At 47.8% G+C, this 22,539-nt stretch overlaps 1 protein-coding gene across 1 annotated transcript in view; it reads right to left on the reverse strand.

The window, feature by feature from the left end:
- Positions 1-22,539, reverse strand: part of LOC144817787 (uncharacterized) — a 47,814-nt gene that overhangs the window by 19,774 nt on the left and 5,501 nt on the right. The gene's annotated exons all lie outside the window — the stretch shown is intronic.

Genomic DNA, 22,539 nt, shown 5'->3' on the forward strand with positions numbered 1-22,539 from the left:
ATTAGGAAGTAATTAGAGAATTGACAGCTGCTACTACAGAACACCTAAAAAAAGAGAGCATAATAATGTATTTCTAAATTTCGTTAGTGCTGGTGACGCCCGGTGGGACCATGTTTTTTGGTGTCCTCAATGACCTCCTCTGCCACGGATTCCCTCACTACCACCCTTTAACAGTGTCCCTTGAGTCTCCATGACCACTATCTCTCTCATGCATTTCATTTGTTTTATTGCCCACTCATACAGTGTAGGCTGTCAGAGCACTTTACATCACACACACATTAAACAGAGACAGTTTATCATGTGTGCCTAATTCAGGGTATCGGAAATGTTGCATAAGACAGAGGACTACAGGTGTAGGAGTCACATGCCACCCATACTGGTAGGAAGTATCGTTTAATGGTGCTTGGACTGGAGAAGCACAAACTAAGCATTTACAACTTATCACAATGGTTGGCTATTCTCTTTACTAATGAAAATGTATTTCTACCCAAAAGAACCCTTTTTATAGCATATGAATAATGAAAGACTGGAGAAAAAAATCATAACTCTATCACTTATTCCATACAGTACTTTGATGACAGTTAATAGATCACTGTTCAATATTAGGATTTTAATCTATAAATTGCAAGTATTAAAAGGATTTCTCTGACAAAAGCAGTAACCCACTTTGGGACCTGCATGGTACACATGTTTTTTCAGCAGGCAATATAACCCTCTGTGCTACCTTAAGACAAGTCAAAGTTGCCACCAGCAGCGGTGCGTCCTTTAGGGTGCTTGGGCGTTGCCCCACTAGTTAATTTTAGGCCTGAGTCGAGTTTCAAGCGTGCGTGCCGTTGCTGCCATCACTCTCTCAGTCTCACTCACTCACAGAAGGTAGTCGGCTCAGAAGGGGGCGGGCAGCCGCAGCAGGACGGAGTTCAGTGCAAGTGCAGAATGTATCAGGTGGCCGGTGGAGCGCACAGCAAGAGTGTGCATGTTCCCTTTAAGGGCTTAAAAATGTTGCGATCAGCTTGAACATGCGCACTAGGCTGCTCATTAGAAGACCGACGGTTGTTCCATGCCGCTCTTCTAATCAGCTGCCTAGTGCGCATATTTGGGCTGGTCGCCAAAATCTTTGGGCCCTAAACAGAACATGCGCACTACTGCTCAAGCCTATCCAAGTGCTACTGCTAGAGCAGCATCTGGATTGGCTGAGACGCAGGGTGTTCTTGCCAGCCAGCCAGGAGTTAGCGTGAGGTGCTATCTGAGACGTGAGACCATACAGCAGATGGCTGGATGTTTGAGGACACCCTGTGATGTATGGGTCCAGACTCCTGGATAAAGTGGGTGGTTTATAATGTTGGTTTTGGATGGGGGAAACCTGACAACTAGGTTTGAGTGTTACCACATTTGCGCTGCCTCAAGCACACGGCTGTAGTGTGTGCGTCACTACTTTTTTGTTGGCAGACTGCAACGTGAATGTCAGATGAATGCCTGACCTGCCCACTTATTGTGAGTGAGTATGTATTATTTTGTTTGTGTGTGTGTATCATGGAAGAGCTGAGCTGCCAACTTTGGTGCTTCCAAGGTCGTCAGGTCTGCTCTTTAGCTAACGCCGCCATTACTACAGTGCACACGTCGGACTTGCACACACAGCACCCACTCCAAAGTCAGCACCTCAGCTGTGTTTGCTCTGGCCAGCATTACAGCCATGATCCCAGGATCCGATGGCTCAACACACATTTTGTCCTGCAGCAGAGTTCATGGGCCATGAACCCTGCTGCAGAATACATTACACGATGAAATGTGGAGCCATCAATGCAGAGATCCGAACAACCTGGTGTACCTGAAAGAAACCAGCCAGGTTTGAGCTAGTATCAGGCCCTACCGGCCTCATTGGCTCAACATCCTGTGATTCTGGGCAAATCAATTAATAACATTAAAATCCTAATCTCCAGCCATGCCAAACAAAAAAGTATTTTTTGTTAGACACGGCCTTGGAGATTAAGATTGTAATTTTAGTGATTAAAAAGTATTTTTGTGGCAGTGTTTCTGCACAGAAACAGCGGATTCTGTCGTCGCAAGTATTCGGGCATCAATGGGCAAGTTCTCAAATTAAAATGTGATCTTTTGAGCATTTTCTGGACTAATTTTGTTTCTCCTGACTAACGGCACGCAGCATTTTTTTTTCTTTTTCCCTCACTGCAATGCTGTTTCATGCTTTGCCCTTTCAGCTGCTGTTTTCCTCTAATGCTGTAGAGAGACCTGTTGTTTTTTTCCTGTGCTCGTCATGCTGGGTTGGTGAATTTGTCAAATCACCTCTGATGTGCCTTACTTCAGTCACCTCAGCAATGCACATAGCAACACTGGTTTAAGCACCAACTATGCACTGGAATAAAGGATGTGAGCATCTTCTTTAGACAGCGTACTCTGTTGGCGCAATTCACATGTTCTATTGGCCTGCTTAACTAACAATTTAATTACCTCCTTCTGGGCTCTTCTTTCCCACGCCTTCTGTCACTGCATTGAGGGATTTCCTTTTTTTTCATCCTTTGGTAAAACAGGGTGCTGTTTTGCACTAAACTTTCTCTTTGCTACTTCTCTTCGACGTTACCAACAATTGGTTCTTTTTCCACCTGCATTTTAGTTCTTTGTTGCAACTTTCCTGTGACATTTTTTTCAACATGGATTCCCCACATTCAACCAAATTTAATGCTACCAGAGGTTGTAAAGAGCCAGCTGCAACTTCTGGTAAGTGCATCAAGAAGGATCCACCTTCTCCCGTCGAAATCACCGCTTCCTATCACACTTGAGGATTTTATGTAGGAATTGCGCCTCATTCGTCCTTTCATGACTGATACTGCTGCTACCCTTCAGAGGTTGGATGATAAATGGTCTAGCCTTGATCTCAGACTTACTGAGGTAGAACAAAAAGTTAGTGAAGTTCAGGATGTTGTCGCCAAAGTTGATAGCCTTACTAAAGAAGTCAGTCAACTTAAAAAGACCACAGAATATTTGGCACAATAACCTGCGCATTGGTGGTATTCCGGAAGGTTATGAAGGGTCTGACATCATTCACTTCCTGAAAACTCAAGTCCTTCACATTGTTGGTCTCCCAAAACACATGGATATCAACATCCAAAGAGCCCATCGTCTTGGAACAAAGAATACATCTTCTAATTCTAAACCTAAAGGCAGAATTGTTTATTTCATCTTATACTCAGACCTTATGACTCATTCTCTGGTCTGGACATAACGTTTTCTTTACTCAAGATGTCTCTAAACCAACTGCTGCCCATCGGAAAGAATTCTTAGTACTCCAACCTGCACTGAGATCAATGAATGCAAGCAATGGCCTAACCATCCCTGGTTTTTTAAAGTAACTTATAAAGAAAGAACTTTTAGTTTTGAAGATCCTGCCGACATTTGAAAGTACATTCACACTCACAAAGGAGACCTTCTGGAAGTGAGCAAACCCTTGTTGTTTTGTTAATGTTTACTCTTTTGTATTGATAAATTTCACCTCCAAATTTTGTCTGTAAGCTGTAATGATTTCTTTGTTCTTCCTCTCCCTTGTTTTACAGGTCTCCCCTTTGCAGTTTTGTTGTACAACCTTCTCATTCGTGTTATCCTGATGTTTGTAATGTGCAACCCATTCCGCTGCTCTTCCTTCTCGAATGTCCTAAATGGTTACTTCGATTTTTGTTATCATTATTGTATGGTGACCTCTTTTTTTTTATTCTTGTCTCTTTCTCGAGCGTTTGTCTTGTTCTTTGCTGCCCCCCTCTCACATTAATGTTTTATGGTCAATTGTCCTCTATGTCTCGTCTTCTTTCCTCTATTTATCTCCTCTTTCTTCTCCCCTTCTCTTCTGCCTTCCCTTTCTTCGTTGCCTCTTTTCTCACTCCTTTTTTCCCTTTCTATTAGGCAACCTATTCATCGTTTGCCACATTTTGCACCTTTCTCTCTTTTTCACTCAGTTTTTGACTTGCTATTGTTCTTTCAAATTGTTCCTGTTTCTATTTCTGTGGTGGTCACATGGCTCAATTTTTACCTCTTGTACTTTTCTTTACTCTATATCTTCCCAACCTCTTTTTATCCTCTTTCCTTTGCTCCTACCCTTCAATGTTTTCTCTCTAGTTTTCCGCCTACTCTTATGTAATTTCCAAAGATGAATGGTCTTTGCGTTATCTCTTGGAATGTCATAGGTATACGCAATACTGTTAAAAAATGTGTTTTATCTCACTTACGAGACTGAAATGTCAAGTTGCAATGTTGCAAAACACTCACCTCACTTTAAAAGATTTGTCTTCACTGCGTAAACAGTGGGTGGGAGAAACCTTTTGCTCTCCGGCAGTGAACAACAAAAATGGTGTTATCATTGTGTTTCACAAGTCGTTGACTATTCAGTTACAAACCGATTTTCATGATACTAATGGTAGATAGTTGTTTTTATATGTTACTGTCAATAATAAAAAACTTTCTCTTTGCAATGTTTATGGCTCCAATGGTGTAGACTTTTCCATGCTTCTCTCATCACGTGCGACTGATAACTTGTTTGTGTGCGGTGACTGCAATCAACTTATGGACCCCTTTTTAGATTGCAAATCTCAAACCAGATATGTTCCCAATAGATTGCAAAAATCCATTTCTGTAGTAGGGGATCTCTGTGTAAAGTCATAATCTAGTGAATAGTCCCGCCCATGTGCGTGGACCCCGGAGCAATCAAAAATAATCTCTTACAGTGTCAAAAAATGCAGAAATGCATAGACACTTAAGAGAGAATTTAAAGACAGATAATGCAGCCAAAAAGGCTACACTGTCCAGTACTTCAACTAGAAATTCCACCATAAAATCCACAAAACAGCAAAGCCTGTACAGATTTCCCTTGCTTAACAGCAAAAATCGCTCAGGAATGATAGAGAGAAGAACCTGGACAGACAAGCCCCATAGGCTGCCATTATGTGGCTTAAACAGAATACTGTGCCTTTAAGGAATCTTCCAGAACCTTCTCCCAGTATCCCAGAATGCATAGCAGGTCCAACTTAGTTTCAGTTCTTTTTTCCGGCTCCTGCAAGCAGGACCCTGGAGCATTGAGCTCTCTCTTTTCAAGGGTTTTGTTGGTGTTTTTACACTAAATTCGATTTTTGGTGCTTTTAAAGTACTTTGGTGACTTTCTTCTTGAGTTTCTGCACTCTTTTATTGTCCATAATGCCAGCATTATTTGACAAATGCCCGGAGTGCTCCAGGAAGAAGGCCAAGTCAGACCCCCATGAGGTCTGTATCCTCTGCCTTCCCTCTTCCCACATCCCTGAGGACTGTGTGATCTGTAGAGGCTTCTCTGGAAGGACCCTGAAGGACAGGAGTAAAATCAGACTTCAGGGACTTGAAGAAAGAAGATTGAAGGCACGAGGTGGGTCAGGAGGGGCTCCTTCTGCCCATGCTGAGGCCTCTGGGGGGCTCCCCAGGGGCAGGAAGTCCAGCCCGCGCCCAAGATCTCCGTCTGGGTCAATTGCGATGACCACGACGTCGAGAGGAAGGTCCACGGCCAGTTCCCGGTCTCCCCAGAGCTCTGGGTTGAGAAAACGTCGCCCGTCGACGTCGAGGGACGTGTTCCGGCCGCCGTCGAAGCCGGTGTCGATCTCCTCGTCGTCGCTGTCGGCGTTGAGTGGTCGACATCGGAGGGCCCGGCGTCGGCGCTTGCCGTCGAGGCGACACCGCCGTTCGCCGTCAAGGACATCGTCGTCGAGGGGATCGTCGTCGTCAAGGCCGCTGTCGAGACAGAAGAAGTCTCCGGCGCCGAAGACGTCGACGTTGAAACCTTCAAAGAGATCGACGTCGAGACGTTCAAAGAGATCGACGTCGAGGCGATCCAAGAGGTCGACGTCGAGACGTGCGAAGAGGTCGAGGTCGCCGTCGAGGCACCATCGCCCGTCGTCGAGGTTTCGTGGTTCATCCATCTGGTCGGGGTCGACGTCGAGACGTAGACACCGTTCGACGTCGAAGAGTGAGAAACGGTCGACGCCGAAGGGCCGCTCGACGTCTAAGGATCCACGGTCGTCGTCTGGGCACCGATCTTCGGCGTCTGGAGGTCGTAAGGACAGGCCCAGGACTGTGGGGGGCTCCCCACAGTCCGAACAGGATGATGGCTCGCCGGGAACGGTGTATTCCGAGGTATATACCCCGAAGAAGCCTTCTGCGCCTCCTTCGCTGCCTCCTTTACCGAAGGGTCCGCCTCCGAAGGGTCCGACCCCTCCTCCGTTGCCGGCTCCGCAGGCCCCGCGTCCGGTTACTCCCCCACCCCCGGTTCCGCCGAGGGCGGTGTCGATGCCAAAGTATCCGACGCCACCGAAGAAGACTCCTAGGAAGCCTAGGGCGTCTGAACCAGGGAGGCCAACGGAACGTCCGAGACCCAAGAGATCGAGGTCTCGCTCGGGGAGAAGGGACAGATCTAGGAGTGGACGTGGATCTTCATCGAGATCCAGGCATCACCATAGGAGGCGTAGGTCCAGGTCACGTTCTGCATCTGGGACCCGTTCTTACTCGCCCACACTGTCTGATTCGCCGGAGACTAGGGTGTCCCCTATAGACGATATCGGCACATTCCAGGAGGTTCTCCTGCGTGGAGCGGCGAAGTTGGGGATCAAGGTTGAAGCGCCTACACCTTCGACTTCTGTGATCTTTGAGACATTACATAAAAAACACATGTCTCGCCCCCTGCTGCCCCTGGTGCCGGGGCTCCTCGAGCCGGCTGAACAGCTCTTCCTGACACCGGCAGTGGTGAAGTCTGCGCCTTCCAGGCTCCTCAAAAAGTACAGAGCTCCGGACTCGGACCCAGCCTTCTTGAGAAAGGACCCGGTACCGGATTCGGTGATTGTGACGGCGGCCCGGAAGCTTCATGCCACCTCCCCTGCGTCCACGGTGCCTCCGGACAAAGAGAGCCGCTGGATCGACTCTGCTGGTCGGAAAGCGTGTGGTACGTCCTCCTCTTCGATGAAGGCCGCCAGTGACTCTGCGTTGTTGGGGCGTTACGACCGTGCACTTTGGGACTCAATGGAGCAGTTTGCGGACCTTGTTCCTCGTGACCGCAAGGAGGACTTCATGGAGATCGTCCAGGAGGGGATGCTGGTCTCTAACCAGGCCATCAGCGCCGCGGTGGATATCTCCTTGCTGTCAGCGCACGGATACTGCCACGGGATTAACCAGAGACGCCATGCTTGGCTCAGGTTGACGTCGCTTAAACCGGAAGCGCAACAACGTGTGGTGAATCTCCCGTTTTCCGGAGATACCCTCTTCGGAAAACACGCAGATGACGAGATGGCCAGGATGAAGGCCGAGGCGGAGACCCTGACGGCAGTGGGCTTGGAGAAGCCCAAGGAAAAGAAACCCTACCGCCAGTTCCAACGACGGTTCGGGTCGCAGGGTCGTGGAAGGGGACAGTCTGCTGGACAACATCAGCAGCAGCAACAGCAGCAACAGTACAGAAGACCCTTCCAGAAGCGTCAGAGAGGTAGAGGTGGACAGCAATCCTCTACCGCGTCCAAGGGCCCGGCCGGGTCTTGACGCTGAGCAGTTACTTCCCCCTCGTCCGTTACCCGCTCCGGTGGGGGGAAGCGTTCAATTTTTTCTCGCCGAGTGGAGAAAAATTACTCAGGACAAGTGGGTGCTGAATATTGTTTGCAATGGATACAGTCTTCGGTTCATCAGCCCTCCTCCATCGATCCCCCCGGTCAGCTCACAGTACCAACTGCGAGAGCTCCAGGCGGAGGCAGACATTCTGCTGAGGAAAAGGGCGATAGAGGACGTACCTCTGTCTCAAAGAGGAAGAGGTCTTTACTCTCGGTTCTTTCTCGTCCGCAAGAACGAGTTCAGGCCCATTCTGGACTTGCGACAGGCAAACAAGTGGATTCGCAGAGAAACATTTCGCATGCTGTCGTTGCATCAGATCTATCCTCAGCTGCAACGAGGAGACTGGATGTGTGCCATAGATCTACAGGATGCATACTTCCATGTGCCAGTTGCATGCAATCACAGAAAGTTTCTGCGCTTTCAGGTCGGCACCCATCACTATCAGTACACGGTGCTTCCCTTCGGGCTGAAGTCTGCGCCCAGGACGTTCTCGAAATGCATGGCAGTGGTAGCGGCACACCTGAGGAAGAACAAGGTGTTTGTCTACCCGTACCTGGACGATTGGTTGATCAAGGCCTCCTCCTTCTCGGAAGCTCAAGCGCACTTCCAGAAGACGTGCGTTCTCTTGAACAAGCTGGGGTTGCACATCAACATGTCCAAGTCTGTCCCGACTCCGGTCCAGTGTATCCAGTACTTGGGAGCCTCCATCAATACGCTGTCAGCAAGCGTGTCTCCTTCGGAAGAGCGACGTTTATCACTCCTTCGGGAGGCCCAGGCTCTCATGTCCGCTCCATCCACGACAGTGAGGACGGTGTCTTCTCTGCTGGGATCGATGGCCTTGTGTATCTTCCTGACGCCACATGCGCGGCTGCACATGAGACCGCTGCAGGAGTGCTTGGAGGATCAATGGGACCAGGGGAGAGGATCTTGGGACGACAAGATACGACTGTCTCTACATGCTCTTCAGTCTCTGAAGTGGTGGTGCTCGAAGTAGAATCTTCTCAGAGGTGTTCCCTTCCACAAGGACATTCCCACACAGACCATCGTGACGGATGCGTCTCTCCAAGGCTGGGGAGCGCACTCCGGAGACCTACAGATTCAAGGGATGTGGTCTCAGACGGAGTCCACGTACCACATCAACTTCCTGGAACTCAGAGCTGTTCACTTGGCACTGAAGGCTTTTCATCCGTCCTTTCAGACCAACTCTCTGCTTGTTCAGACGGAAAATACAACAACGATGTATTACCTCAACAAGCAGGGGGGCTCGAGATCACGCACTCTGTCGCAGGAGGCGCAGGTGATCTGGCACTGGCTTCTGGCTCGAGGACTGTCGATAGCGGCTACCCATCTGCCAGGTGTGCAGAATGTTCAGGCAGACGAACTGAGCAGACTCATTCAGGAAAACCACGCATGGGTCATAAACGACGAAGTTCTAGGAGAAGTCTTCGCAAGGTGGGGAACTCCAGACGTCGATCTGTTCGCCACCGCCGAAAACAGCAAATGCCGAGGCTTCGCCTCCAGGTACTACCAGCCGGGGACGCTGGGGAACGCGTTATGGATCTACTGGTCGAACAGCTTTCTGTACGCTTTTCCACCAATTCCCCTGATTCCGGCGGTTCTCATCAAGCTGTCCCAATCCAGGGCGAGAATGATTCTGATTGCCCCAGAATGGCCCAGACAGTGGTGGTTCACGGACCTGCTTCACCGATCTCTCCTTCCTCACATGAAGCTGCCGTGCAGGCCGGACCTTCTCACGAAGTTCGGGGGGCGGATGGTGCACCCCAACCTCTCATCTTTGAGTTTGGCGGCATGGCTCCTGAAATAGTGCAATATGGCCATCTGAATCTCCCAGAGGATTGTATGGACATACTGAAGGAGGCTAAGCGACCTTCCACTAGGACTTCTTATGCTTACAAGTGGAAGAGGTTTTGCATCTGGTGCAAGTCTAAGAACTATGACCCTACGACATGCAAGGAAGATGTCATCCTTCCATATCTGCTACATCTGGCGCAGTCGGGCCTTAATGTCCATTCCATTAAGGTTCATCTGGCTGCTTTGACTGCCTACAGGAAAGGCCCTTCACAGACTTCCTTTTTCCAGATCCCTGTGATCAAAGATTTTTTGGAAGGCTTGAAGAACGTGTTCCCTCCTATCAGGCTTCCTTCGCCTTCATGGGACCTGAATGTGGTGCTGTCGAGATTGATGAAGGAGCCTTTTGAACCCATTCATAAGGCTTCGTTGCAGCACCTGTCCTGGAAGGCGGCGTTCCTCGTGGCCATTACATCGGCCCGCAGGGTGAGTGAGATTCAGGCATTGTGTTGCCAAGAACCTTATACTGTCTTTCATAATCCTAAGGTTGTTATGCGTACTCACCCTAAGTTTCTTCCCAAGGTTGTTTCTGATTTTCATATCAACCAGACTATCACTTTGCCTACGTTCTTTCAGCATCCTTCATCTCCAGCGGAAAGGTCTTTACATTCCCTGGATGTGAGGAGGGTGCTGAAGTTTTATCTTGATAAGACTAAAGATATTCGTAGGTCAGACCAATTGTTCATCAATTATGGCTCAGTCAGGACAGGTCTTGCTACCTCTAAACAGTCCATCTCGAGGTGGATTGTGTCCTGCATACAGTTGTGTTAGTACAAAGCTAATAAGACCTTAGGGGGCAAACCTAAGGCTCATTCCACCAGGGGCAAAGCTGCTACGACAGCTATGCTTCGTAATGTTCCCATTGCAGAGATCTGCAAGGCGGCCACTTGGAAGTCGGTCCATACCTTTGCTAAGCATTACTGCCTGGACACTGACGCCAGGGCAGACGCTCAGGTTGGGCAGGCTTTGCTGCGGAATCTGTTCGCACAATAGTGGCGTAATTTTGTATTCTCCACCGCCGCTTGGTGTGGGGGTGGGCTTGCCATTCTATTCACTAGATTATGACTATACACAGAGATCCCCTACTACAGAAGGAGTAGTTTCTGTCCTGTAACTCCAGTTCTGTAGTAGGGGTATCTCTGTTATAGTCATAAGCGCCCTCCCGCCTCCCCGGTGGAGAGTTATTCATGTACGTAATGCTACAGGTCTGGCGTTTCTTACGCCTTCAAAAAGAACTGAAACTAAGTTGGACCTGCTATGCATTCTGGGATACTGGGAGAAGGTTCTGGAAGGTTCCTTAAAGGCACAGTATCCTGTTTAAGCCACATAATGGCAGCCTATGGGGCTTGTCTGTCCAGGTTCTTCTCTCTATCATTCCTGAGGGATTTTTGCTGTTAAGCAAGGGAAATCTGTACAGGCTTTGCTGTTTTGTGGATTTTATGGTGGAATTTCTAGTTGAAGTACTGGACAGTGTAGCCTTTTTGGCTGCATTATCTGTCTTTAAATTCTCTCTTAAGTGTCTATGCATTTCTGCATTTTTTGACACTGTAAGAGATTATTTTTGATTGCTCCGGGGTCCACGCACATGGGCGGGACTATTCACTAGATTATGACTATAACAGAGATACCCCTACTACAGAACTGGAGTTACAGGACAGAAACTACTCCTTATAAAGCTACTTCCTCTAGAGACCTCATAGATTCCTGGAGAATATCTCATCCTGATACACTAGAATTCTCATTTTTTTCTCCTGTACATGCATCACACTCCCTTATAGACTACATTTTCCTCACTCACCACATTTTCCAATTCATGACTAACTCAGAAATAGGTTCTATCCTTATCTCAAATCATGCCCCTGTTATATTGGACATTGATTACCCCTTGACTATTCCCACCACTCGGCGTTGGCGCATCAATAACTCTCTCCTCCTTGATCCCCAGTTCACTGAACATTTCACACTTTTCATGGAGGAATTCTTCCAAAACAATCTTCACTCCACGTCCCAATTTCACTTTATTTTGGATGCTTTTAATGCTACTGCCAGAGGATTTGTTATTGACTTTGGGGCATATTATCAAGGGATTTATCCCCGCTTTTTTGGCTTTAAAAGCCAAGAAAGCAGAGATAAAATTATCTCCCTATTACCTAGCTGTCGCTAACACCAGTTAGCGACAACTAGTAGGAGATAGCGACCATCTTGGGCCCCGCTTTGCATGTCAGAGAAATTTATCACTAATGACATGCAAAGTGGGCGGGCCAAGATGTTAGCGACTGGAAACAGACGCTAACATCGCTATCTCCTATTACCAACTTTTGGATATATTCGCGCTAAGCGCTATTATCTCCAAAAGCTAACGCCTGCCCTGAGTAGTTCCTAGTTACAAAAAGGGGGTGGTGATGGACAGAGTATCTGAGTTAATCAGAACACTCCTACCCAGTCAACAGATCAGGGCTTGATCCATCACCGTTTTTTAGCTCAATGCACCATCCCAGTTCAGAACCTGGCTATATGCAAATTAGTCTGTCCCTGGCCCAGTGCATCATGGGAACAGGGCAGACCAAACTACCAAGCCAATTCTTCACTGGAAAGGAAACAAGCTTCCGGGGACCGGTTTCTGGCATTACAGCCGTCTTCGGCCCGGCTTGCTTGAATCCTGATGGTGCAATGAGCAAGGGACTCATGTCTGAGCATACCCTTCCACACTCATGGTGGCCAAAATAGTTACAAAAAGGGGGTGGTGATGGACATAGTATCTGAGTTAATCAGAACACTCCTACCCAGTCAACAGATCAGGGCTTGATCCATCACCGTTTTTTAGCTCAATGCACCATCCCAGTTCAGAACCTGGCTATATGCAAATTAGTCTGTCCCTGGCCCAGTGCATCATGGGAACAGGGCAGACCAAACTACCAAGCCAATTCTTCACTGGAAAGGAAACAAGCTTCCGGGGACCGGTTTCTGGCATTACAGCCGTCTTCGGCCCGGCTTGCTTGAATCCTGATGGTGCAATGAGCAAGGGACTCATGTCTGAGCATACCCTTCCACACTCATGGTGGCCAAAATAGTTACAAAAAGGGGGTGGTGATGGACAGAGTGTCTGAGTTAATCAGAACACTCCTACCCAGTCAACAGATCAGGGCTTGATCCATCACCGTTTTTTAGCTCAATGCACCATCCCAGTTCAGAACCTGGCTATATGCAAATTAGTCTGTCCCTGGCCCAGTGCATCATGGGAACAGGGCAGACCAAACTACCAAGCCAATTCTTCACTGGAAAGGAAACAAGCTTCCGGGGACCGGTTTCTGGCATTACAGCCGTCTTCGGCCCGGCTTGCTTGAATCCTGATGGTGCAATGAGCAAGGGACTCATGTCTGAGCATACCCTTCCACACTCATGGTGGCCAAAATAGTTACAAAAAGGGAGTGGTGATGGACAGAGTATCTGAGTTAATCAGAACACTCCTACCCAGTCAACAGATCAGGGCTTGATCCATCACCGTTTTTTAGCTCAATGCACCATCCCAGTTCAGAACCTGGCTATATGCAAATTAGTCTGTCCCTGGCCCAGTGCATCATGGGAACAGGGCAGACCAAACTACCAAGCCAATTCTTCACTGGAAAGGAAACAAGCTTCCTGGGACCGGTTTCTGGCATTACAGCCGTCTTCGGCCCGGCTTGCTTGAATCCTGATGGTGCAATGAGCAAGGGACTCATGTCTGAGCATACCCTTCCACACTCATGGTGGCCAAAATAGTTACAAAAAGGGGGTGGTGATGGACAGAGTATCTGAGTTAATCAGAACACTCCTACCCAGTCAACAGATCAGGGCTTGATCCATCACCGTTTTTTAGCTCAATGCACCATCCCAGTTCAGAACCTGGCTATATGCAAATTAGTCTGTCCCTGGCCCAGTGCATCATGGGAACAGGGCAGACAAAACTACCAAGCCAATTCTTCACTGGAAAGGAAACAAGCTTCCGGGGACCGGTTTCTGGCATTACAGCCGTCTTCGGCCCGGCTTGCTTGAATCCTGATGGTGCAATGAGCAAGGGACTCATGTCTGAGCATACCCTTCCACACTCATGGTGGCCAAAATAGTTACAAAAAGGGGGTGGTGATGGACAGAGTATCTGAGTTAATCAGAACACTCCTACCCAGTCAACAGATCAGGGCTTGATCCATCACCGTTTTTTAGCTCAATGTACCATCCCAGTTCAGAACCTGGCTATATGCAAATTAGTCTGTCCTGGCCCAGTGCATCATGGGAACAGGGCAGACCAAACTACCAAGCCAATTCTTCACTGGAAAGGAAACAAGCTTCCGGGGACCGGTTTCTGGCATTACAGCCGTCTTCGGCCCGGCTTGCTTGAATCCTGATGGTGCAATGAGCAAGGGACTCATGTCTGAGCATACCCTTCCACACTCATGGTGGCCAAAATAGTTACAAAAAGGGGGTGGTGATGGACAGAGTATCTGAGTTAATCAGAACACTCCTACCCAGTCAACAGATCAGGGCTTGATCCATCACCGTTTTTTAGCTCAATGCACCATCCCAGTTCAGAACCTGGCTATATGCAAATTAGTCTGTCCCTGGCCCAGTGCATCATGGGAACAGGGCAGACCAAACTACCAAGCCAATTCTTCACTGGAAAGGAAACAAGCTTCCGGGGACCGGTTTCTGGCATTACAGCCATCTTCGGCCCGGCTTGCTTGAATCCTGATGGTGCAATGAGCAAGGGACTCATGTCTGAGCATACCCTTCCACACTCATGGTGGCCAAAATAGTTACAAAAAGGGGGTGGTGATGGACAGAGTATCTGAGTTAATCAGAACACTCCTACCCAGTCAACAGATCAGGGCTTGATCCATCACCGTTTTTTAGCTCAATGCACCATCCCAGTTCAGAACCTGGCTATATGCAAATTAGTCTGTCCCTGGCCCAGTGCATCATGGGAACAGGGCAGACCAAACTACCAAGCCAATTCTTCACTGGAAAGGAAACAAGCTTCCGGGGACCGGTTTCTGGCATTACAGCCGTCTTCGGCCCGGCTTGCTTGAATCCTGATGGTGCAATGAGCAAGGGACTCATGTCTGAGCATACCCTTCCACACTCATGGTGGCCAAAATAGTTACAAAAAGGGGGTGGTGATGGGCAGAGTATCTGAGTTAATCAGAACACTCCTACCCAGTCAACAGATCAGGGCTTGATCCATCACCGTTTTTTAGCTCAATGCACCATCCCAGTTCAGAACCTGGCTATATGCAAATTAGTCTGTCCCTGGCCCAGTGCATCATGGGAACAGGGCAGACCAAACTACCAAGCCAATTCTTCACTGGAAAGGAAACAAGCTTCCGGGGACCGGTTTCTGGCATTACAGCCGTCTTCGGCCCGGCTTGCTTGAATCCTGATGGTGCAATGAGCAAGGGACTCATGTCTGAGCATACCCTTCCACACTCATGGTGGCCAAAATAGTTACAAAAAGGGGGTGGTGATGGACAGAGTATCTGAGTTAATCAGAACACTCCTACCCAGTCAACAGATCAGGGCTTGATCCATCACCGTTTTTTAGCTCAATGCACCATCCCAGTTCAGAACCTGGCTATATGCAAATTAGTCTGTCCCTGGCCCAGTGCATCATGGGAACAGGGCATACCAAACTACCAAGCCAATTCTTCACTGGAAAGGAAACAAGCTTCCGGGGACCGGTTTCTGGCATTACAGCCATCTTCGGCCCGGCTTGCTTGAATCCTGATGGTGCAATGAGCAAGGGACTCATGTCTGAGCATACCCTTCCACACTCATGGTGGCCAAAATAGTTACAAAAAGGGGGTGGTGATGGACAGAGTATCTGAGTTAATCAGAACACTCCTACCCAGTCAACAGATCAGGGCTTGATCCATCACCGTTTTTTAGCTCAATGCACCATCCCAGTTCAGAACCTGGCTATATGCAAATTAGTCTGTCCCTGGCCCAGTGCATCATGGGAACAGGGCAGACCAAACTACCAAGCCAATACTTCACTGGAAAGGAAACAAGCTTCCGGGGACCGGTTTCTGGCATTACAGCCGTCTTCGGCCCGGCTTGCTTGAATCCTGATGGTGCAATGAGCAAGGGACTCATGTCTGAGCATACCCTTCCACACTCATGGTGGCCAAAATAGTTACAAAAAGGGGGTGGTGATGGACAGAGTATCTGAGTTAATCAGAACACTCCTACCCAGTCAACAGATCAGGGCTTGATCCATCACCGTTTTTTAGCTCAATGCACCATCCCAGTTCAGAACCTGGCTATATGCAAATTAGTCTGTCCCTGGCCCAGTGCATCATGGGAACAGGGCAGACCAAACTACCAAGCCAATTCTTCACTGGAAAGGAAACAAGCTTCCGGGGACCAGTTTCTGGCATTACAGCCGTCTTCGGCCCGGCTTGCTTGAATCCTGATGGTGCAATGAGCAAGGGACTCATGTCTGAGCATACCCTTCCACACTCATGGTGGCCAAAATGGTTACAAAAAGGGGGTGGTGATGGACAGAGTATCTGAGTTAATCAGAACACTCCTACCCAGTCAACAGATCAGGGCTTGATCCATCACCGTTTTTTAGCTCAATGCACCATCCCAGTTCAGAACCTGGCTATATGCAAATTAGTCTGTCCCTGGCCCAGTGCATCATGGGAACAGGGCAGACCAAACTACCAAGCCAATTCTTCACTGGAAAGGAAACAAGCTTCCGGGGACCGGTTTCTGGCATTACAGCCGTCTTCGGCCCGGCTTGCTTGAATCCTGATGGTGCAATGAGCAAGGGACTCATGTCTGAGCATACCCTTCCACACTCATGGTGGCCAAAATAGTTACAAAAAGGGGGTGGTGATGGACAGAGTATCTGAGTTAATCAGAACACTCCTACCCAGTCAACAGATCAGGGCTTGATCCATCACCGTTTTTTAGCTCAATGCACTATCCCAGTTCAGAACCTGGCTATATGCAAATTAGTCTGTCCCTGGCCCAGTGCATCATGGGAACAGGGCAGACCAAACTACCAAGCCAATTCTTCACTGGAAAGGAAACAAGCTTCCGGGGACCGGTTTCTGGCATTACAGCCGTCTTCGGCCCGGCTTGCTTGAATCCTGATGGTGCAATGAGCAAGGGACTCATGTCTGAGCATACCCTTCCACACTCATGGTGGCCAAAATAGTTACAAAAAGGGGGTGGTGATGGACAGAGTATCTGAGTTAATCAGAACACTCCTACCCAGTCAACAGATCAGGGCTTGATCCATCACCGTTTTTTAGCTCAATGCACCATCCCAGTTCAGAACCTGGCTATATGCAAATTAGTCTGTCCCTGGCCCAGTGCATCATGGGAACAGGGCAGACCAAACTACCAAGCCAATTCTTCACTGGAAAGGAAACAAGCTTCCGGGGACCGGTTTCTGGCATTACAGCCGTCTTCGGCCCGGCTTGCTTGAATCCTGATGGTGCAATGAGCAAGGGACTCATGTCTGAGCATACCCTTCCACACTCATGGTGGCCAAAATAGTTACAAAAAGGGGGTGGTGATGGACAGAGTATCTGAGTTAATCAGAACACTCCTACCCAGTCAACAGATCAGGGCTTGATCCATCACCGTTTTTTAGCTCAATGCACCATCCCAGTTCAGAACCTGGCTATATGCAAATTAGTCTGTCCCTGGCCCAGTGCATCATGGGAACAGGGCAGACCAAACTACCAAGCCAATTCTTCACTGGAAAGGAAACAAGCTTCCGGGGACCGGTTTCTGGCAAAACACAGCCGTCTTCGGCCCGGCTTGCTTGAATCCTGATGGTGCAATGAGCAAGGGACTCATGTCTGAGCATACCCTTCCACACTCATGGTGGCCAAAATAGTTACAAAAAGGGGGTGGTGATGGACAGAGTATCTGAGTTAATCAGAACACTCCTACCCAGTCAACAGATCAGGGCTTGATCCATCACCGTTTTTTAGCTCAATGCACCATCCCAGTTCAGAACCTGGCTATATGCAAATTAGTCTGTCCCTGGCCCAGTGCATCATGGGAACAGGGCAGACCAAACTACCAAGCCAATTCTTCACTGGAAAGGAAACAAGCTTCCCGGGACCGGTTTCTGGCATTACAGCCGTCTTCGGCCCGGCTTGCTTGAATCCTGATGGTGCAATGAGCAAGGGACTCATGTCTGAGCATACCCTTCCACACTCATGGTGGCCAAAATAGTTACAAAAAGGGGGTGGTGATGGACAGAGTATCTGAGTTAATCAGAACACTCCTACCCAGTCAACAGATCAGGGCTTGATCCATCACCGTTTTTTAGCTCAATGCACCATCCCAGTTCAGAACCTGGCTATATGCAAATTAGTCTGTCCCTGGCCCAGTGCATCATGGGAACAGGGCAGACCAAACTACCAAGCCAATTCTTCACTGGAAAGGAAACAAGCTTCCGGGGACCGGTTTCTGGCATTACAGCCATCTTCGGCCCGGCTTGCTTGAATCCTGATGGTGCAATGAGCAAGGGACTCATGTCTGAGCATACCCTTCCACACTCATGGTGGCCAAAATAGTTACAAAAAGGGGGTGGTGATGGACAGAGTATCTGAGTTAATCAGAACACTCCTACCCAGTCAACAGATCAGGGCTTGATCCATCACCGTTTTTTAGCTCAATGCACCATCCCAGTTCAGAACCTGGCTATATGCAAATTAGTCTGTCCCTGGCCCAGTGCATCATGGGAACAGGGCAGACCAAACTACCAAGCCAATTCTTCACTGGAAAGGAAACAAGCTTCCGGGGACCGGTTTCTGGCATTACAGCCGTCTTCGGCCCGGCTTGCTTGAATCCTGATGGTGCAATGAGCAAGGGACTCATGTCTGAGCATACCCTTCCACACTCATGGTGGCCAAAATAGTTACAAAAAGGGGGTGGTGATGGACAGAGTATCTGAGTTAATCAGAACACTCCTACCCAGTCAACAGATCAGGGCTTGATCCATCACCGTTTTTTAGCTCAATGCACCATCCCAGTTCAGAACCTGGCTATATGCAAATTAGTCTGTCCCTGGCCCAGTGCATCATGGGAACAGGGCAGACCAAACTACCAAGCCAATTCTTCACTGGAAAGGAAACAAGCTTCCGGGGACCGGTTTCTGGCATTACAGCCGTCTTCGGCCCGGCTTGCTTGAATCCTGATGGTGCAATGAGCAAGGGACTCATGTCTGAGCATACCCTTCCACACTTATGGTGGACAAAATGATTCAGAAAAGGGGGTGGTGATGAACAGAGTGCCTGAATTAAGCATACCACTCTTACCCAGTCCAAAGATCATTGCACCATCAGGATTCAAGCAAGCCGGGCCGAAGACGGCCGTCAATGTTACATATTGAGAGATTAGAGTCCTTGCCTTTTTCTGTGGCGGAGGCCACTGCTGCAACGTGGCTTATCCACGGTTTAATAACGTTGCCTTTTGCTTTGTATAAATTTACAAATTGTATGCGATATGTTGCCATTGGTCGATATGAACCATTAGGTAGTGGTTTCCTTCATGAAGTGTGGTCCCTTCCTTTCACTTACAGATGTTTGAAAGATGGACAAGAGGTTTATCTGAATGGGGAGGAGTGTACAGAGACACCTGATCATTCATTAATGTGTAGGCACATACAATTACACAGTTCCTGCAACAAGGACCGGCCAAATTTAGCCTGTGTTTTAAAAGGGACACCAGTTCCAGCGATCATCCCAACTTTTACCTTATTGGGAAACGGTAGTTATTTACTTTTGAATATTGAGGATTGTTGTGGGTTAATAAAAGGGGTTCCCTATGTGGTAACTGTAACTGAGCGTGTAGTTTGCTGCAGAAATGTACTGTACCCACCCACGCATGAGAACAGGGATGTTTCCATCTGGCCGCGCATCCCAACCTTGACAGCGGAGTTCAATGGCATGAGCAGAGTAAGAGCTCTATTGTCCCAAAAAGAAGTGGCCTTGAGTTCGGCTCGAGAAACTTTCGTGCTTCACATAGCTAACACCCGTACAGAGGTTCAGGCCCTTTTAAATACTGATTTACCATTGCATTTCAGCGAGATGGTTCATTCTATCTTTAACGCGTCCTCCACAACTGGGCTGGCGCAAGTTAGCAGCGGTCTCGTGACTTCATTTGAAAAAATATTTGGAGTCATTCCTGCTTTCTTCCATTCCATTTTTTCAAGTTTGTTTGGTGGTGTCCCGGTTTTACTGGCACTAGCGGCAGGCGTTCTGGTGATTTTTTGCTTCATTAAATATGGATGCCCTTCCTGTGCAAGAAGCCGCCCAGCACCTTCTGGCGCTGTTTCACAACCGGATGCTTGAATACTATGGCACCCTGCCGCTTGCGACTTTGAGCACGGCATATGGATTATCATTTCGATTTTCCTACTTCACCTGTGTCAAGCCTGTGTTTCATTGCCTTAGCTGTGATTTTGACTTGGCCATTGATTTGTGTCTCTGCGGACCGGTTTCTCCTGAAGTCGATTTTAATCAGCTGATGGGTCCCGTCGTTACTCACGAGTTGGTTTGTACTGGCAAAAGGATTATGGCCTTAGCAGCGATGCATGGACTAATGGGGCCTTGGAACATACTCGCAGCAGCGCAAGATTTCTTGGCACTGAGCTTTCTTGAAAACCCACCGAGTTGTCCTCTGATGTTAATAGAGGCTCCGGTACTAGGAGAACACGTATGTTCTTTTCCACTTTTAAATTGGATGGCTGAACTGTTTTCGGATGAAGACGGTGATTTCATGTTGGAGGCTGTTGCTGCTTATTTTGCATATACGGTCATGTCCTAAAAACTTTTCCATGTTTCAGATCCTGCCAACTAGCTTTCTGCTGACATTATTTTTGCGGAATGTGTTACACTTTTTTACCTTCCCAGGCCTATTGACTTGAGCAAACATGAACTTTGGCTTTTTCAAATAGTTTCATTATGCCACAGTTTCTCCAATATTTTTTAAGTATGCACCAGGCTCATAGTTCTTGAACTCTGCTCTCAAGTGATGGCCCTTATGTTATCTTATCTTATCCGTGCTCGGATCAAGGGGGGGTGTCATATAGCTACTGTTAATCTGAATACTGTGTTAAGTTAGCATAGGCTCATTAAATGTTTAAACGCCATTTTTTCCTGTTGCTGCTTCTGCACACGATACATAATTGTTGATTTAGCTTTCAACCTAGTAGTTTACATGAGAATAATATGTAATTGCTCTCAAATCAGCTTTGCTTAATAAACTATGTCTGTACAGTGAGTGCTGAAGCTACAAGAATAACACGACACAGATTGTTGTGAGAACTGATCTCCGCACCTTCATAGACATAACACAAGTGCAGCTCCTGCCAAATTCTGGCTTTAAGCGTGTTTTATATTGCAATGCTTGGAGCACATACACTCACTTGATGCGGTACGCATGCAGGGAGCTGGTGGAAGCAGATGTAATCTCTTCATACTAGGATCTTGAGGTATGGGCCCGCCCTGCTAAAACCCAAAGAGACCTTCTTATATATTAATATAATATACTAGTTAGGGAGGGTGAGAATTAGGTGTGGGTAGCACTTATTCATTTCAGCATAATAGTATGCTGTCACCGTTTGCTTTCTATGGACTAGTAACTATGCTGATAACTTTGCTTCTGATAATATGTTTCCTTGTATTATCTAAGATACTGCATTTGAGAAACGGCATTAGTAAATACATATTTCAAATGTGCATGTGTCCTCATTTACTCCACGTTCTGGGTTGAAATGATTGTATAACGAAAGAGTGTTCATGTGTTCCATGTAACCTGAGGTATTGTAAATCCATGTTCTGGTTTGTCTAAACATTGGGAGTGTTGTTATGACCAATGAGACACTGTAGCTAGCTTGGTAAGGGGATTTCGGGTACTGAGGTGAGTTTTGGGTCACCCTAATTCGCCGAGGTTCCAAATCTCTGTGCACAGTTCTGTGGAAGAATGGAACCCCTGCTACACCTTCAACATCTCAATAGTATCAACCAACTCTTTTTTAGGTCTAACCCCTTGCCGAAAAATATGGTCACCCAAATATTCAAGTTCAGTAACGCCAAACTTGCATTTATCACGCCGTAAAGATAACCCAGCCTCAAGCATTCTTTTCAGGACAGAGTTTACTCTTTCATCATGTACTTTTACATCCTTTCCGCAGATCAACACATCATCCTGATAACATCTAACTCCTGGTATACCCTTAAAAAGATCATTCATTATTCTCTGGAACACACAGGCTGTTACCTGACGACAAGCTCAAAATGCCTCATACACCGATACAGCTTGCCGTACGTCTTCATCCCTAAGATGGCCTTCACGTTGCGTCATGAAACAAACAGTGCTATTTCCCTGGGCGATTGGGCTTGCTCTAAACATCCCAGACAACAGCTTCTGGGCTTAATTCTTGTGGAGCATCGTGCTTGCTTTCTGCCTCCCACCGCAGTGGAACGCAAGCAGAGCGTCATGCTTGCTTTAGGCTTCTCGTCGTAGTGGAACGCATGCAGGCCTGTGCGTGTCACCTAGATCCACCGCTCCAGAAACACCAAGCTACTTGCACATCACTGCCACACCTCCCGATTCCTCCTCACGGAAACTGCATTGGAACCGACACCTCTCCACAGACAACTCCACCTCGCATAATATATGACGAAGTGCCCAAAACTGCAAGTATACCTTCTTTTACATTCCCCCCCAAAAAATAGACGTTACTTCTTGTTGTTGTTGAGGTTGTAAATTTTAGCGAGCCTGCCTCTCCATCCAAGCATCGCTAGTGTAATAAAGAAGGTCCACACGAAGTGATGATTCAGATAGGACATAGAACCTCATCCAACAGACAGCAAGGGCCAACTGACACTTTCAGAACACTTACTCAACAGAACCTTAGACAGACCTGGTTCCTTGCTAGAACATTGGGCACGGAACCAAGTCAGATCATCACCAACAGCTCATGTAGAAACATTGGAAAATTAGTTCACATTAAAAAGCCAGATCAATGCAGTATCTTCTGCCTACTTTGCATGC

This window comes from Lissotriton helveticus, chromosome 2_1 (assembly GCF_964261635.1).
Source record: "Lissotriton helveticus chromosome 2_1, aLisHel1.1, whole genome shotgun sequence".
Lineage (NCBI taxonomy): Eukaryota > Metazoa > Chordata > Amphibia > Caudata > Salamandridae > Lissotriton > Lissotriton helveticus.